We start from the raw sequence: 18,229 nt of genomic DNA, 5'->3' as shown, positions 1-18,229 counted from the left end.
TCAAGCGGCATTCATTGGATTTTTGTCATCATAAGTGTAATGTAATTATTATTATTTCTTATTCTGCAGACATTTTCACCCAGGCTAGGGTAGAGGATACTTTCAGGAAAAAGCCTGTGATTGGTTCAAGCACAGCACTTCATTTCCATGGTTCCATGGAAGTCAGCTATGACTGGTGCAGGGAACCTTTCTGCATCCTCTTTCTGGATATGTATGTATGTGTGTATGTATGTATGTATGTATGTATGTATGTATAAAACAGAGAAACAAACAAAACATTTGACTCATTTGTAAGCCAGTTTGGAGATGGCAGTCTCTTGGGTTGTCTTTTCTTGTCTGCTTTTTACTTTTATCATCACTAGATCAAGCTAAAAGGATAACACAGAGATGAAATTGGCAGAGCAGTAGTGGAAATGAAGCATCAGCATCAGCATCAGTGATATGAGTAGCAACGAGGGCACCAGTGGGCTACTGGAACACAGCAAAGATAATGAAAGCTGGGAAGAGCTGACGAGGGGAAACTGTGAACCCTACTAGAAGAGTTCCAGAGAACTACCAAGCCTTAAATGTCAAAGAACTCAGCCACAGCAACACTTTATAACAGCCATAACGCTACATGAAGTGTTATCATGTCAGATGCTGTAATGGGCTAAGGATTCTAAAGCACTGGGCCTGACAGCTGCAATACTTGTTGCTCTGTTGAATGCCCTCGCATTGGAAGACCGTGCAAGGGCTATAACAATTGAAGACACCTGCTACTACTTACTGCTGCTGTAGCCACCACCCACTGTTGTATGAGTTGAGGATTACAATAGCTTCCAAGTGCTGGGATCCACTAGGATTCAAAGCTCAGCACAAGAAGCCCCTCTAACTTGAGTTACTTGAGCCTTAAGTCTAGTTCCTAAATCCTTCAGCAATAGGGCCGGAGCTTTTAGCATGTGAAGTTCAATTTAGCCCTTAGGTCAGAAGCATTCTAAGACCCAGGATTTCCAGCATGAAAACAGCTTCCCCTCTCCCACCCACAATTCCTATTCAAGTAGTGCAAAGGGCCTTCAGATAGCTGGGCAGGAACTGGTGACCCTAGCCTTATGTTAGTGATAGTCAGATACCAAGGTAAATGGCACAGGGAAGGTGAGGTACATCGAGGAAGAAAGCTTGGTTGATGGATGACAAAATGGCTACCCCCAAGAACTAGGGAACTTGGGGCAGGTGGCAGCTGATTTATGGGAGGAATCTGAAGGCCTAACTGTTTGATTTGATAATTTTTTCATGGGCCAAATTACATTTCTATTTAATGCTGCCCAAAGAAGTAACGAACAGTGAGAAACACTTGCATGAACGTATAGTTCACAGTGTGTTTCCGCATGTTATCAACTAGTTCTAGATAATAGTAAAACTAAAATTAACATTTGTAACAACAACTAAAGAAAAAGAGTCCATGACTTTGAGAGAAAGTAGGGGAGAGGTGTTCATGGGAGGGGTGTAAGGAGGGAACAGAAGGGAGAAAATGCTGTAATTATGTTTTAATTTCAAAAAAATGAAAAGAATGGATTTTAAAACCTGATGAATGTAATCAGTTTGCGTTTGGACTATGTTTGGACTCTACTTGATTTTGTATTTCTGAGTACCAATTGGGCCTGTGAAAACCTTTGTAATTGAATTACAGTCTCCAATTTCCCCCCAGACAGTCTATCCATTCCTATTTTAACAGAGCCATGGGCTTTCTTAAGTTCTCAGAGGAATCACATTACTGTCTGTAAACCCAATTCGCATAATCAAATGACAAGGATGCCTCTGGTATCCACTCAGCCAAGTGTTCACAACAGTGGCTTTAGCAGAGCCTCACCATCCCATCTGTAAATATTTGGGGACTTGGGGTTACAGGTGGAGATCATCATCCTACCAAGTCACTATCAGGAAAAACAGACAAATCTGAACTGGAATCTCCAAAAGCCTATCCACCCGAATAAGCTTCGGTACCTGCCTCTTGCTCATTATTCTCCAACAGTAACGTAGGCCTTGAGCCCTGAATCACTACTTTGGAATCATGATTAATAAAGACAAATATTCCCAGACAAAGTAGGACTAGACAGAAGAGTGTGGGTTTCATTTTCCTATACATTGCTGTAACTATAAACAAGGCCTTATCTTCGCAACGATTCTCATGAAATGACACACACTGGTGTTTTTAAAAGTATTTACACCAGCCCTGGGAGATTTTCTTAGACTCATGATTCACAGATGAGAAATTTTCCTCTTCTACAGGGTTCGGTAATTGGCACAAGAATTACCCAGTAGACTGTCTATACAAATGAATTTGGATGCACCTTCAGTTAACTATTCATTGACTTTTAATTTTTCTCAAACTGACTAGAAGTTAGAGTCAAGATGATCTCCACTTTGCATACCGTAAACCAATAATTTGATGTTTTCTGAAAATTGTAGCTGACTCTTAAGTGGTGCAGTGAGATCTCACGGTATTTTCAGGATCCCAAGTGTAAGGATTCCTGGGAACACAGACTGTCACATTTGTAAGAAACTTTGCAGATCATTTATTCCGACCTTTACATTTTATTAATGTGAAACAAAAGATACTCCATGGTTTGGACTCTGATGTTAGCAAGAGACTCTGAATCATGTTTAGAAAAGAACATTTGTTAATCACTCCGTGAGTCTGCATTGAGCATCCCCCCGTGAGTCAGTCAGTGTGTTACATTCTAAAGACACAGCAGGGAGTGAGACAGCTATGCACTTGCTCATACTCACAAAAGACAACTTATTATTCACTCAGCGATTCTCTATTGAGCATCCCCGATGAGTCAGCCTGCATACTACCTACTAGAGATCCAACAGAGACCAAGCCTAGAACTTACTATTGTGTGCATTTGTTCAGGGGCATGGTTATATTCAGTACTTAAAACCATTCTTAGATATGGATATGATTAACCTCATATTTGAGCTGAGGCAGATTTCAGAAAGATGTAGTAATTTGCTTAAAGGACTCACAAAAGCTTGGAAACAGGATAACCAAGGAATCACTATGATTATTAATTCAATTTATATGACAACAAAATCCTTCACAATTAACAGAGCTCTATCAGTATTCACTATATATTTTAAAATGCATTTTGTCCAGACTCAAATGAGGTACACCTGAAAAAGTCATGAGAAATCTGCTTGTATGTGGAGAATCAATATGAAAATACTTCTAAAATATTATTTTTAGTGTAAAAGTAGCCCAAGTCATGATTTATTTAAAATTTCCCTAAACTCTTTCCTAATGCTTCATGGGCTAGGTGAAATGGACATACTAATGTGTGTGTGTGTGTGTGTGTGTGTGTGTGTGTGTGTGTGTGTGTGTGTATTCTTTCTTGCTTCTCATACAAAAAGAAGAGGGACAGAATTTTCTTAGCAACAATGCCAACAAATACTTTTCAGAATTGTCCTCAAATGTAATAATATATTTTGAAAACTTTTAAAGGCACAAAGTGCATATAAACATAATTTGGCATTCACTTGCAGTATCATTTTTACTTTGCTCGACATAAAGTGTGAGTCCTAGATATCTCCATAAGGAAAATTGGGAAGATTATTTTTTTGTATTACCAGGTGACCAGATAAGGGTTCCAGGAGCGACAGGTTTCCTGCCCCCCTTTCATCCAGCAAGCTTGGAAAAATAATGCAGGTTGCCAGTAGGGACCTTTAATTGACCCTAGTTGACTGTTCTAACCTGTGGCTGGGATTATTCTGACGCTGGCCAAATTCCTCAGCATTAAGTCCCTTCAGAAACTGAGGGGGCCTAGGGCAGGTCCTGACATGAACAGTGAGGAGTAGAGTGAGAGCCAGAGAAAGAATCTTGTCTAAGTGGAATCTTAAATGTGGGGGTCAAGGGAGAGGGTGGAGAACTTTCATTACAATTTTTCTAAAAGTGTATGGAACAGATTGACACTCATGTTTATTTATAATGCAGGAAAAACTACCCACAGACATGCATTTGGTTTGTGAGGAAACTGCCAGGATGTGTGAAATCATGCAGAAGGTAGTACTATAAACACGCAAATAGATAGCAAGCAAACAAATGTAAACAAAATATAGGGAGATTAATACTGGTTAGAACATGGCTCATTGCTTTGGAACAATAAACAGAGTGAAATAATATCCAAGAGCAATTTTTTTTCACTTATTGGACACATCAGCAAATTTTCCTTATAACTTAGTAGATTTTTTTTCATAGATTATATTGACACCCATGAGAGGCAACTCCTTTTATTTAGTTGCTCATTCATTCATTTTAATACATTTTTTATTAAAACAGAACTGCCCACTCCCCCACCCCTGTTCCCTTCCACAAGCCCCTCCAGGTATCTATCTTCAACCCCTCTGTGTCCCCAACTCCTACTCTTGTGTTATGTCTCCATATGCCCAAATATTTAGATACAGCCTGCTTGTTGTGTTCTGTTGATGTGTGTGTATATGGTTTCAGAACTGACCATCTACATCCCCCCAGTTCCTGTATGTAAGGTTCAGGGAATACCTCAGAAGCGGGGGAGAAAAAGTTGGAAGAGCTAGGAAACTGGGAGTCTTCTGTGAAACATTCTCTCCTACAAATGGTAACATAAATAAGACAGGAACAACAGCAAGATCAATAGATATGCCAAGGTGGAAGGGGAAATTTCAGAGTCACACACCCACACAAAAATCTATAGGCAACTAGTGCCTGCTGGGAGGAGAAATAAGCCTTCCCCAGGCAGGAGCCCCCTATTGGTCATTCCCTTTGTATTACTTTCAGTGGGGCTTAAAAATCTCACCCACACTTAAGGGTAGGTAGGCCTCATGCCCAGCAGAAGATAACTAACACAAATGAACTCAGCAGCGTTTTTGTAGAGTTTTTGTTTCCTATTGTGTTGTTGTTGTTTGCTTGGGGTTTTTTGTTTGTTCGTTTGTTTTGTTTTGTCTCAGTGGTCTTTTGCATATTATGCTTTCTGATTTTGTAGTCTTATAGGTTTTGTTTGTATGTGTGTGTGTGTGTGTTTCTGTGTTTTTCTTTTTCCTTCATTCTGGTTTGTTGTGTGTTGGTTGTTGTGTGTCTGGTTTTTTTGTTGTTTTGCTTGCTTGTTTTCCTGTTTGTTTTATAAAGAGAAAGAAAAAGTGTGGAGTTTGGTCGGTGGGAAGTGAGGAGAACCAGGGAGGAGTTGGGGGAGGGGAAATCATGATCAGACTATATTGCCTAAAAATATGTTTTTTTAATTAAAATAAAAAAACCAAAAAGCTCACCCTTGACAAAGTTTCCTGTTATTGACACTATTTTCTAAAATTTCTTCTGAAAATGTACAAATTTTCCTTTCTGCATTTATTTATATTATTTTTTGCCAGGTAATAAACCTAGCACTGTGAAACCCAACAGCCCCAGACCTACATTAGATCCTTTAGTAATTCCTTATTCAACAGCTACCCGGCACAATTTACTATCTGCCCATCATTTCCTTTTGTATTGGGATCTATCATTGAATAAGCATTTCTACTAATAAGGCAAGCCAAATGTTCCTTCCCTGCCCCCTGGAAATCTTCTTGCTACAAAATGTCCATGATTCAGGGAAGACAAGCATCCTTCAGAATAGCATGGGAACTCTACCAACACCCACAACCAACACAAGGATGTTTCTCAGGCCAGGAAAAACAAGAGGGAATTGAAGAGTCAAGCTTGGGTACTTTGTGGTGGTTTACTAATCTTTCCACCTGGAATTTGAGGTTTTAAAGACCAGATAGACACAGGAAATAAAGTCATAATTTTTTGTAATATAGAAGAATTGAAATTAGGAGGCAATGTACATATAGTCAGCACCTTCAAAAGGGTATACATTCAGTACAGGAAAATTCTGGATAGCAGCATAAAGAATCAGCAAGGAACTGTGATTATGCACTGCTTAACAATGGAGATACATTCTGTGAGATGCATCCCTGGAGACTGTCATTGTGCCAACATCACATAGTATAATAACACATAGTATAATTAACACAGGCTAAAACTGCTACAATGCCATTGAGTCATTTAATTCTATGAGATCATTGTCCTACATGTGATTCATCATAGATCAAAATATCATAGAGGGTATGACTAGTTTGTTGTGAAATGGGATTGTGGTAGACAGATTCGTCTGCTGCCCATTTAGAAACAGCAGCCTCTTCTCACTTTAATGTTGGAATTCATATAATTTGTATGTCTCAAGAATTGTCTAGACAAGACATTAGCTTTAAGGAAACAGTTTTAGACTGAGGTGCCTAGCTGATGCAAAGCCTCTTGGAAGGTGACATTTCCAACCAAGCAAAAGAGAATCCTCACATATCAAACTGCACCAAACCTGAGTTCATAATCCAGAATTGCAAAATACTCCAAAAAAAGCCACAATTATCACAAGACAAAACAAATTATATAATTAGACATTCCAAAATATCAAATATTAAAGTTATATTACTCTTCATTAAAATTTTGAACAAGATAACTAAGGACCAACCATTCCAGTCCTTGAATTTGTTTCATACTCCACCATGGCACAATAGATTCATCAGAAATAAAAGGCCATGTAAAGAAGAATAGTGATGTGAAAAGGAGATCTTGAAAAAGACGCTCAACAGATTCTCACAGCTAAATACTGAGCCAAACTCCTGGAGTCCAGCTGCGGAGAGGGAGGAGTGATGAGCAAAGGGGTCAGGACCAGGCTGGGGAAACCTACAAAAACAACTGACCTGAACAAGGGGGAGCTCATGGACCCCAGTCTGATAGCTGAGAAACCAGCATTGGACCATCCCAGATTCCCTGAATGTGGGTGTTAGTTATGAGGGGTGGGCAGTCTATGGAGCCTCTGGTAGGATCAGTATTTATCCCTAGTATATGAATGGACTTTGGGAGACCATTCCATATTGAGGGATACTCTCTCAGCCTAGACACATGGGGAAGATTCTAGGCCCTGTTCCAAATCAAATGATATGACTGTAAGGAGTACGGTTTTTCAACCCGCTGCCTGGTCTTGTCCCACCGCCGCACCAGCCCCAAATAATGCACAGAGACTCTGTATTTGATATTATGCTGTTGGCCAGTTACTTGTTTCTTATCGGCTAGCTCTGTCTTAATTATTAACCCTTTTCTATGTATTTCCACATGGTCTTACCAGCGAGAGTAGGCTGGCGGTTCTGCCTTCTCCAGACCCTACTCCATCTTGACTCCTCCTTACTACTTCCTCTTTCCTCCTTGTCTCCTAGTCCCTCCTATCTTCCTTTCCTATTGTCCAACAGTGCTTTTCATTAACCAGTATGAGAAACATTCCCGAAAATATGTTGGACACTGTTGTTGCTCCTGCTCGAGTTCATTCTCGCCTCAGCTAATGGCCTGTTGGGCAAAGAATTGCCCCCACCTTGACCACTGATTTGGACATGCAGTCCTATGTGTTTGCAGGAGACAAATATAGAAGACTGCTTGATCTTGCCAAGTCAGGGTAAGACAGACATTCTACCTCCCTGCTGTTGTTGTGGTCTGTCAAGTTCTCTTGGCCTTAGCCAAAACTGGGTGTACCAACATTGCTGAGAGACCTAGGGTGACTGTCCAGGTAGCTTGCTGTTTCTGTCCTTGCTGCACCTTTTGGAAGTTGCCCATCCGCATTTCCTGTCTACCCTAGTATCATTATTTTCCTTCTCAGGTCTTGATAAGGTTGAAGATTAAACTATCACAACTATAATTCTCTCTTCCTAGTTAGATGTATTAGGTACTAGACTTATGTTTTACAACTCTATTGTAAACTCCGTTATGCCTTCACCCTAGGACTAGATATGTAGGTCATTTTTTTCTCGATTTTCCTTTTCTTAGAGCACACTTGTTATTCACTGTTTTGTATATAGTTTTGTATCAAGCCTAAGTCTTTTCTTTAGACTAAAAGGGGAATTGTAGTGAGATATTTACTTTGTCTCTTTCTGTGGCACTGACCATGCCCATTGGGGGTGGAGCCATGGGTGGAAGTGACCTGTGGAAGGAGGTCTGAGGAAGAGCCAGGAACGCTCTCTTGCTGGTGGGACTCAGGAGAGCATCCAGTGGATGCTGGTGTTCATCTGTCTAGGTTGTAAGTTAGTTCTCCCTGAATAAATCTATTCGGCCTGATTGTTTATCCTGATCCTTATTTAACTGCAATAATATGACAGACTTTGAAGACTCCCCATGGAAGGCCTCACCCTCCCTGAAGAACAGAAAGAGGATGGGGTGGGGGTTGGTGCGGGGATCAGAGGAAGAGAGAGGGTGAGGGAACTGGGATTAACATGTAAAACAAGCTTGTTTCAAATTTAAATTTAAATTTAAAAAAAAGTATTTTCAAAAAGAAAAGGATGCTCAAGCAGTGCTCACTAAATACTCACTCATGGTCATATTTTAAATTAGTACAGAATTTTGGGAAACTGTGACAATTCTTTTTTTTTTTTAAAGCCAGAATTACTGTATGATTCAGCAGTCCTACTTCTGCATATATACCTAAGGAAATCAAAATCACCATGCAGAAGATACATCTGCATTCCTACATTCTTTGCAGCATGGAGTCTACCTCAGTATTGATCAACAGATGGATGGATTTTAGAAATAGTGGTCTATCTACTGACCAGCCCCCACGATTCTCAAAGGTTTCATTGTACTGTAAAAGGAATAAAAATTCAGCAGAAATCAGGCTACAGATTTCAATTTTGATATTTTCCTGGCCTAGCAACACAAAGGAGGGTTCTCTTACATGTGATGGGCAGGCACTGGCCACAAATGTAGCTTTCAGCCATACATGTGATCAGGTAGATGAGCACCTAATACTTGCCCTACAGGTAACTGTGCTGACAAGCTGTTTGGTGTGTGGTATTACTGTAAGTGTATTTTTGAGTTATAATATTCTCCAGTCATGATTGGTTCATTAGAACCTAGCCCATGGTAAGTCAAGGAATTAAATGTTCTTGCCACAAAGAAAAGTGGTCTTGAATATTGGACATGATGGATATGCTAATTAACATGATTTGAGCATTCTATAATGTGTACTTCTATCAAACATTATCTTGTACTTCACAAATATGGTGATTACTGTCTGTCAACCAAAAACAAAACAGCTACTTATAAACATGCTATTTGTGTGTGGCATTAGGAAGCCCTGTAAGAATTTATTTTTAGGACTACGGGAACATTGAATGGGTGAAAAGCATTACTGACTAGAGCAGGAGCAATACGTTTGCTCCTGAAGCTTTTGATATTCATAACCTCATAGATGTGATGATTTGGATGAGGATGGTTCCCATAGGCTCATATATTTGAATGCTTAGTCATAAGGGAGTACACTGTTTGAAAGGATTAGGAAGCATGGCCTTGCAGGCAAAAGTATGTCACAGGATTTTTAGAAACCTAAGCCAGATCCAGTGGCTCTCTCTTCTCCTGCGGCTGTGGACCCAGATGTAGAAGTCTTAGCTATTTGTCCAGCACCGTCTCCCTCGAATGATCTCTGCAATGATAAAAATGGACTAAACCTCTGAAACTGTAAGCAAGCCTCAATTAAATGCCTTCTTTTATAAGAATTGCCGTGGTCATTGCATTCTTCATTGTAATAGGACAATGACTAAGACAGTAGATAAAATGTCATTCACACACACACATACACAAAACAAAATAAAACAAAACAAACATGAATTTGCATCACTATGGATAAGGGAGAATCTTGGCAAAGCAAGAAATTGCCGGTGTCTTATACAAAACAAAGTGATTCTGAAAACTGTGGTGGGTACTATAGTCTATAAGAAATGGCAAGTTTGATCATGGAGGAAACTAGTCTGTGATACATCTGATGGCATCATATTGAGGGTGGAGAAGACTGCAGTGGACATAGTTTATTTTTCTAGTTTATTTCTCTGTTGCTAGGACAAAAATCTGACCATAAGCAACTTGGGAGGAAAAGGTTTACTTCCTGTTGAAACGTCCTGATCATAAACCATCACCGAGGGAACTCATGGCATTGAACCTGGTGGGAGGAACTGACACTAACATCATTAAGTGATGCTGCTTACTGACTTTCTTCCTCTGGCTTGCTGATCTGCTTTCTTTTGACAGCTCATGTCTGTGTGCACTGGTATAACACTGCCCACAGAGGCCTTGGCCCTCCTCTATCAATTAGCAATTAAGAAAATACTCGCACAGACTCAATGCGGTCAACCTGATGTATGCAGTTCCTCTTTGGAGTTTCTCTTTTCCCAGGAGGCTCTAGTTTGTGTCAAGTTAACAAAGACTAGCCAGTACAACTGACCCTTGTAAACATGAGACACAAATACGTCATTATTCAAACATAACCTTTCCTTTCTTGTTTTCCCCCCAGGATCCCATGTTAATATCACCATATAAACCCAAGCCAAATTTAGAAGTCCAAGTCATTAAAAATTTCCTTCACTTAAAAGCTCAGCTTCTCCATCTAGATTGCCTCCACACACGACTGAACATCCAGATTGGGTGCACTTTGAACATTAAGTCTTTGAACATTCCTCCCTAATTGTTTAAATGATGTGTGGATTTTGTCTTTAGCAGTTGGCTTCACTTTAACCTTTGGACAAATTGAAAAGGTTTTTGGTTTTTTTTTTTTTTTTTTTTTTTTCCAGTAAAACTCCTTTCTTCTTTGTAGTCTTAAAAACAAAACAAAACTAAAAGTTCAGTGCCTCTTTAAAATATTTCATTTCTTAACAGTGGGTTCCTATAAAATCAAGACAAATTAAATAATCTTATTATTTAATTAAATAGGTCTTATTTAATTAAATTAAATAGGTCCTGTTCCGAAATGGAGGAACCAGAGCACCGTTACAATCAAATCAAATCAAAACCAAAATTCAAAAGCACAAATGACTAGCACTCACTCACAATCTTCTAGTCTCCAAAGGGCAGCTCCCCATCTCCAGCTCAGGCATTCATTGTTCACATAGTCCATCTAGTAGGCTCAGCCACCTCCTCTTAACAGCGGCTGCTGACCCTGGAGAGTGTCCTTAAGTCCAGGCATCTGTGCTACCCTGAGGTCTGCACAGCAACTGGGCCCTCACCCTCACCCTCACCAACGATTTGCCTTTTCAAGGACTCTGACCCAAGCCTCAGCTTCTCTGGATGATCCCTTCAGTCCTGGGGGTCTTTCCACTACAACTGAGGCGGCACCTTCACCAATGGCCTCTCCTGGTCTCTCACTGTGCCAAGCCTCATACGCTTTCCATGACCCTTCAGTCCACCCGCTTTCATGCCATGAAATCCAGTACTACATGGGAGACTCTTACTCATCACCAAGTTTGGATGGCAACTTGAGATGCAGCCTTGGCCCCCCTGTGGGGCCACAGCTTCTATGTGCTGTGGAAATGCTTCCCTGGGGAAATACTTCTCAGAAGATTTCACCTCAATGATACTGGTTGTTTTGGGTTATCTGCTCCAACACCCCTTGGGGGAGGGGATGAGAAGACAGAGCACCAAGGATTCAGACACTGGGAGTCAGCGAGTAGCAGTACCCCCTCCCAAGGTCCCACTGGCTCAGGCAGCTGACTCTGCTGCAATTTCCTTTTCTCATTGGTGTCTCTGGTCAGCAGTCTCTGGGCAGGCTTTGCTCAGGGAGGAAGTGCCTGTGGAGCATCTCATGAGGGCTGGCCTAGGCACCTAGGCAGGGGGACTGCTGCTTGGGTAAGCTTGCCAGCAGTTTCTCCTACAGGTCTCTTAATTAATCACAGCTGATTCTTCAGGCCCAAATAAGCAGCATTGATTGCCTTAATCAAAGCACAGATTTCACTTCCATAGATCTGATTCAAATACATCACACAAAGAGCCCTGATAGAATCTTTGCTTCCCTGTGAAATTTCTCAAACCAGGCCTCCAATCATCCATTTATCTCAACCTTTTCTTTCAAGTGCCTGCAACAGTCCATTAAGTTCTGAATACCCATCAGTTTTCCCTGTAAGAGTTCCACAGTCCTCAACATATGAAACAATATGGTCAGATCCATCATCACAGCATCCTATACCCTAGTACCGACTTTCGTCCTAGTTACTTCTGCTGATGTGATAAACCCTGACGAAAGAAACTTGATGCAGGAGTTAATTTTCACTTATACATCCTGATCACAATCCATCATTAAGGGGAGTCGGAGTAGGAACTAAAGCAGAAGTAAGGTAGAAAGCATGCAGGAATGCTGCTTACTGGTTTGTTTCTCTGGCTTGCTCAGCTACTGTTCTTACATAGCTAAGGGCTGCCTGCCTTGGAATAGCACTGCCCACGGTAGGCTGGGTTCTCTTTTATTAAGTATTAATTAATAAAATAGCCCCACAGGCCAATCTGATAGAGGCCATTCTTCAATGGAGGGTCCTTCTTCCTCAATGATTCTGGTTTGTGTCAAGTTCGCAGAGTTAACCAAAACAGTTGTGATGTGTTTGGCAAGGATTTTAGCAATCATTCTAATCTCCAAATTGTGAACTTAGAAAAGCAGGAAACTATGAAGGCAGAGGCTCTGATCTGTAAAGCAGGGAAGGCCAAACCACAAAGAAAAGCTGGCTGTGATGGTCTGATATCAGCAGTCGCTATGGAAATAGTGGAACAATTGAATTTCTAGAAAGAAAAACAATAGGTACAGAATGAACAAGAAAGCTGTAGATTAAGTAGGTTGATGACCTTAGCCAACCACAGTGGGGGGGGGGACTACCTTCTACAGGTAGTTCTATAGACCATAAAGCAAAGACTGTATTTGTGTCTAACTTATTGTATATATTAAATGCAAAGTATCACAACAAAAGACCAATAAGAAATACTTTGGCCAGGTGGTGATGTTGCATGCCTTTAATCCCAGCACTCTGGAGGCAGAGGCAGGCAGACCTCTGTGAGTTTGAGACCAGCCTGGTTTGTAAGAGCTAGTTCCAGGACACCCTCCAAAGCTGTAGAGAAACCCTGTCTTGAAAAACAAAAATAAGCAAAAAAGAAAAGAAAAAGAAAAAAGAAAGAAGGAAAGAAGAAAGGAAAAGAAAAAAGAAAAAAATACTGTGAACATACAGAAACATACATAACAGAACATACAGAAACAGAACATACATGAGAAATATAAAATGTCAAGTTTTCACAAAAATTAACCCATTTATTGATCCCCATTTCTTCATACTAAATAAATGAGTGCTTCCACTATTCTTCAAGCAACTTGGATTTAACTTAAAAGACCACATTTGTACCAATCATGGAACACTATGTGTGAAGGTAGAACCCAGTTTTGACTCATCTATATAAGTCATCTTGCCAAGGTCATGATTGATTGCAATTGGAAAGTCACTGTAGAAAGTTTTAATGAGAGATTCAAATAGATTATAATACTTAATTATCATGATTGATCTAAGAGCCTGGAAGATTGTCCAGTTGGTAAAGTGTGTGAAAAGCAAGTTTAAAGATTTGAGTTTGGTCCCCAACACCCACTCAAAAGCAAACTATAAACCCAGTTCCAGGGAGGCAGAGACAGGAGGATTTTGGGGGACTGATGGCCAGCTACTCTAGCCAAATGGACAAGCTACTGAAAAATAAATATGTCTCCAAAATATGGTGGAGAGTGTGATCAATGAAGTCATCCAACATTAACTTCTGGCACATATATATATATATATATATATATATATATATATATACACACACACACACACAAACATATAATATGTCATATACCACATTCTTAAAATTAATCTAAAAATAACCAAAACTGATTAAAATATAAGAACAGCAACTAATAGTTCTAAAATAGTTGTTAAAAAGGAGAAAAATCTGATTTTAGGTCCCAATTTCAATAGCTCCCCATGTGTTAGATGGCTCATGAACTACCTTGAAATTTCAGAAGCACAGACATAATGAATGACAGACCTATGGGCATCAGAAATGCTGGTAAATTTTCTGTAGATGATCAAAAGAAACTCAAAAGCTTAATGGTCACCAAGGACTTATTTTTCCGAAGCACAAAAGTTCTACACTTAGAACTTCCTTCACATACACTATGCCTCCATTCGCGCTGCTAACAACTAAGCTAATTCTGTGTTAATGACTAGAAAAATAGCCTCCTTGATGTCCATTTTCTCTACTGGTTGTCAACACAGGCTGAGACCTGGACCAAGGAAAGAGTGTTCACTTATGAAATTGAGACTTAATACATCATGCTAACAATAAGGGGTGACTTGAAACCAGTGATTGGAGATCTCCCTTTCTCTCTCCCTCCTGCTACCCCCTCTCTCTGTCTCTCTCTCTCTCTCTGTCTCTCTCTCTCTCTCTCTCTCTCTCTCTCACACACACACACACACACACACACACACACACCACATTTATATTCTGTAGATTGATGATGAGGCAAAGGTAATGTAGGTGGAGACAGGATGTCTATAGATGTTTCTCTCTCCATGTGCTCTCATCGTGTTCCCTGATATCAAAGAGGCCCTACAGCATATGTAACAAGCCTGTGACATGTACACTGATGTGACTAGCCCCCACCTCCTTCAGTCCACCATCTTATATGAGTCTTGTCCAATAGTTAGGCCTTGAAAGTTTCTGCCTGGAAGTCAACACTTAGCACTTAAGAGACAGAAAGGAGACAGAGGTGTAGATGAAAACTTGAGCAACTAAGGCTGTTTGCTCCATCAGGAAGGATGCTGAGGAACAGGACTGGAGATGTGGACCTACCTTTCTACAGTCAATGCCCCCGGGGACAGTCTTCCTCTCAACTTGAGCATCCTGTACTCTAAGTGTGAATTTTATGTTAAGGATTGGTTTTGAGTTTTTGTTTTTGGTACAAATGGCCCTTTTAACACATAAACCAGTTACTCCTTCAAAGCTTAGGGCAGAGTGGGCAATGTTTTATCAGGAGAAGAAATACTGTTGACCATGGGAGTTCAAGGCTTCTTCTTGATGTAATTTGAATGTACCTTTCTTACTGACTTTAGTGTCTGCTTTCTGGGTAAACTGAGGCTCTGCTAGGCTTGGGCAATATCTTTTAAGAACTGTAGCTTGGGGTATACCTTCACTCACAGAAAGGCCCACAGGACTCACAAGCAGAGAATGAAGTGGTTCTTTGTCTACTTAGAAGTCCAGTTAAAATTGTGGATGCTTCTGTTTGGGGTTGAGGCGATGTAAATTGAAAATACTCTACTGGGCTCTACAGGGGAGCAGAGATTGCTCATTCTGTGGTCTCTTCATCCTGCAAGATGACATTAGTAAACCAGTCAGGTCAAATTCTCCTAACAGTCCTGTCCATCAGTGGAACTGTCTGGGGTCACGAGAAAATGTAGGCAAGAAAGCATTCAAATAGATAACCAGAAATGCTGACTTAAAAAAAATATGCACACCATATGGTCACATCTTCTACCTCATTCTCTGACCCACCCTAAACTACCAACCCTATCCCTAGCCACCACCCACCTGCACTGGGGAAAACTGGGTCTAGACTAATGAAACCAGACTGTCTGAAGATGGGCCAAGGAGAGGTGTATTCTGAAAGCTTCTTTGGTGATTGTGATGACTCCTGGAGCCTGGTGGCTGGTGACCACTGAGACACACTACCCTGACCAGCCTCAGCCACACTTGGAAAATACTCCGATACAGCAGCAAATCCAGTTCCAACATGCAATCTAGTACTTTTCCTGACTACACAGTCTCGTCAGTTAATGACATCAACTTCATGAAACCCAGAGAAGGGCAAACAGACACACGGAGAGACCTGTGCCATCACAGTGTGTTGGGAAACAGGGAAAACTCCTAGAGGATTTTTTTTTCTCCTGGAGGCAGACTCATTACTCTGTTCACTATCTCCACTCCCAAACTTCAGAATTATTTTATCGCGTTTTTCACCCAATATCTGTGTCTGACCCCATCTATTCCTTCAAAATAGTTCTTCCTTCCCTCTTTTTCATTGTGTCAGAAGCAAGGCCCTTAACAGCCATTTCTGAGGCTCTGTAGCAATGCTCACGAGAGCTTGCTCATATAACTCCTCTCTTCAGTCCATTCTTTCCATAACTCACTCTAAACCACTGGACTGTAATCTCCCAGAGTCACTCCTGCTTCTCATGTCAGATCAGGACCAAATACCCCTCTCCCAATCTAGGCTAAACTCACTGAGCCTCTTTCCAATTTGCTAGTCAGGCCATGCACTGTGTGTGGCCTTGCTCTAAGCACTGTCTTTTTAAGGCAAGAAGAGCTTTGAAATCAGATAATCCCGAGTTCAAATCTCATTCTCCCTGCCGCGTGCTGGGAAAGGATGGAGAGTTATTTAACCTCTCTGATCTTTAGGTAAGTAACAAATACTAATTTCATAAAGTGTGTGTGAGGAATAAGGAATGAACGGGTAGAACAATACAAAATAGAGACTTAGCTGTCGTGGTTGTAGTTACTGCTTCGATTGAAGGGTTTCCCCCTTTTAAGATATCCCTTCCCATTCTTTCCGACAGTAATTACAGAGCTGACCACTACTCAGAACCACGCCCTGGGCTGGGCTCTGCCCACTGAGCAGAGACATCAGCACATAGCCGCACTCCGTTGGACTGTTGAAAGAGATGCAGAAGGAGGCAGAGGAATAGAGGTGCTTAGCCGCACCAGCGCCATCACACGGGACTTATCCAAACATTCACATTTCCATGTTCCTACAGTCTGAGTCCTCCCATTGTCCCCCACTGGTCTCAGTGACAGCTGGCTGCATTGTGCATATCCTATCCCTGTCATACCTCTATGATCCCTTTCTCCTCCTCTTCATCTGCCGATTCTTTCAACTGTACATTCTTTGTCACCATGATTTGTCTGCTGTGTTTCTGTCCCATGACTTCTCCATTCCAGGCTGAATGTCCATTACAAGAACACCTCTCTGGCCTCCTGTCTCATGGACCCGCAGACTCTCATACTCACCACATGGACCCGCAGACTCTCATACTCACCACAGAGCTAGGAGGAACCTTGGGAATGAACTTGCAGTATGATTCTCATTTCTTGCAGGTGGAAACAATGAGCTGCAATACATCAAAGGTATGATGTGGGCCCAAGTCCCTCAGGCTGTGTGCCCGGACCTTGTATTTAGTGCCCAGTAGTTTTAGCCACAGCAGAATCACCTCCATTTCTTCCTGGGGGCTTCATTTGGCGGGCACTGCTTGACTTTGCTTCAGGCCCCTTTCTGGGAGACCACTACATTGTGATTCAGGGACTTGACCAAAAATTGTGGCCAGATACTGGAAACACATGCAGAGAAGATTCCAAATAAAGTTTATGAACAAATGATTCAATCGTGGAGAACTTTGAGCATACCTTTTCTCACACCTCTTAGTCACTCTGGATCACTGTTAGCGGTGATCAACATCTGGATCCAATAACAATGGGAAAGTGTCGTTTTATGGCTCCACAGATGCTGAGCAGCGCCCCCCTCCCCTCGCCCGCCCCCAGTTTGCTCCTTAAATGCAACAAAACACAAGCCTTCCGCGGGGGTTTGTAACAGTGTAGGTTCTACCCATTACACAGGAAGTGCATGTAAATTCCCAGCACAGTTTTATCAGGTAATGGTTCCACATTTGCAGGATTGGATATTAAAAGTTATAAATGAAATCTTAACTGAACAAAGTATTTTTTTTTTAAAGACATAGTCTATTTGTCAAATTTCCTTCTGTAAATTTGGCCATATTAGGAAACTCGTGAAGAATGCAAACGGGGACAATTGACCCGAGGAGCTTTTCCTCCCAGTGACTCTTGGGGGTGCCTCGTGACATGACAGCCTGCTACGGAGACAGTGTGGAACATTCAGGGAGTGTGCCCTGCTTGTCTACGCCTTTCTCCACTTCTCCAAAGCACCTGAGATTCTTTACCCAAGAGTGTGGCGTCTGTCCTGAATGTAGGCTCTGCCCTGGGATAAATCAGCAAAAGTAAGTCAGGTAAATGAGCAGCCCCCAAAGGGAGGAAACCGAGGCTCAAGGAGACCACCAGGAAGAGGCAGGCCTCTCTCACCACAGGCAGACAAGCAGGCATCCAGACAAAAGGGCTAGAATTTAGCTGTGGCCCATGCTGCTTAATTACATTTTCTTACTGTGACATTGCACTGGAATTTGATTTGGGGCTCGGGTTTGCAACAGGGTTCATTTTGTTCTATGCCCCCCACCCCTTGCTTTTGAATAGTTGCCAACCTTAAAATTTAGGGGTAAAGCATCCAGTGGACCAGAAAAGCATATGAAGACA

This window comes from Phodopus roborovskii, unplaced genomic scaffold (genome assembly GCF_943737965.1).
Source record: "Phodopus roborovskii unplaced genomic scaffold, PHOROB, whole genome shotgun sequence".
Taxonomy (NCBI): Eukaryota; Metazoa; Chordata; class Mammalia; order Rodentia; family Cricetidae; genus Phodopus; species Phodopus roborovskii.
The sequence above is the reverse complement of the archived record's forward strand: the minus strand, read 5'-3'. Positions refer to the sequence as shown.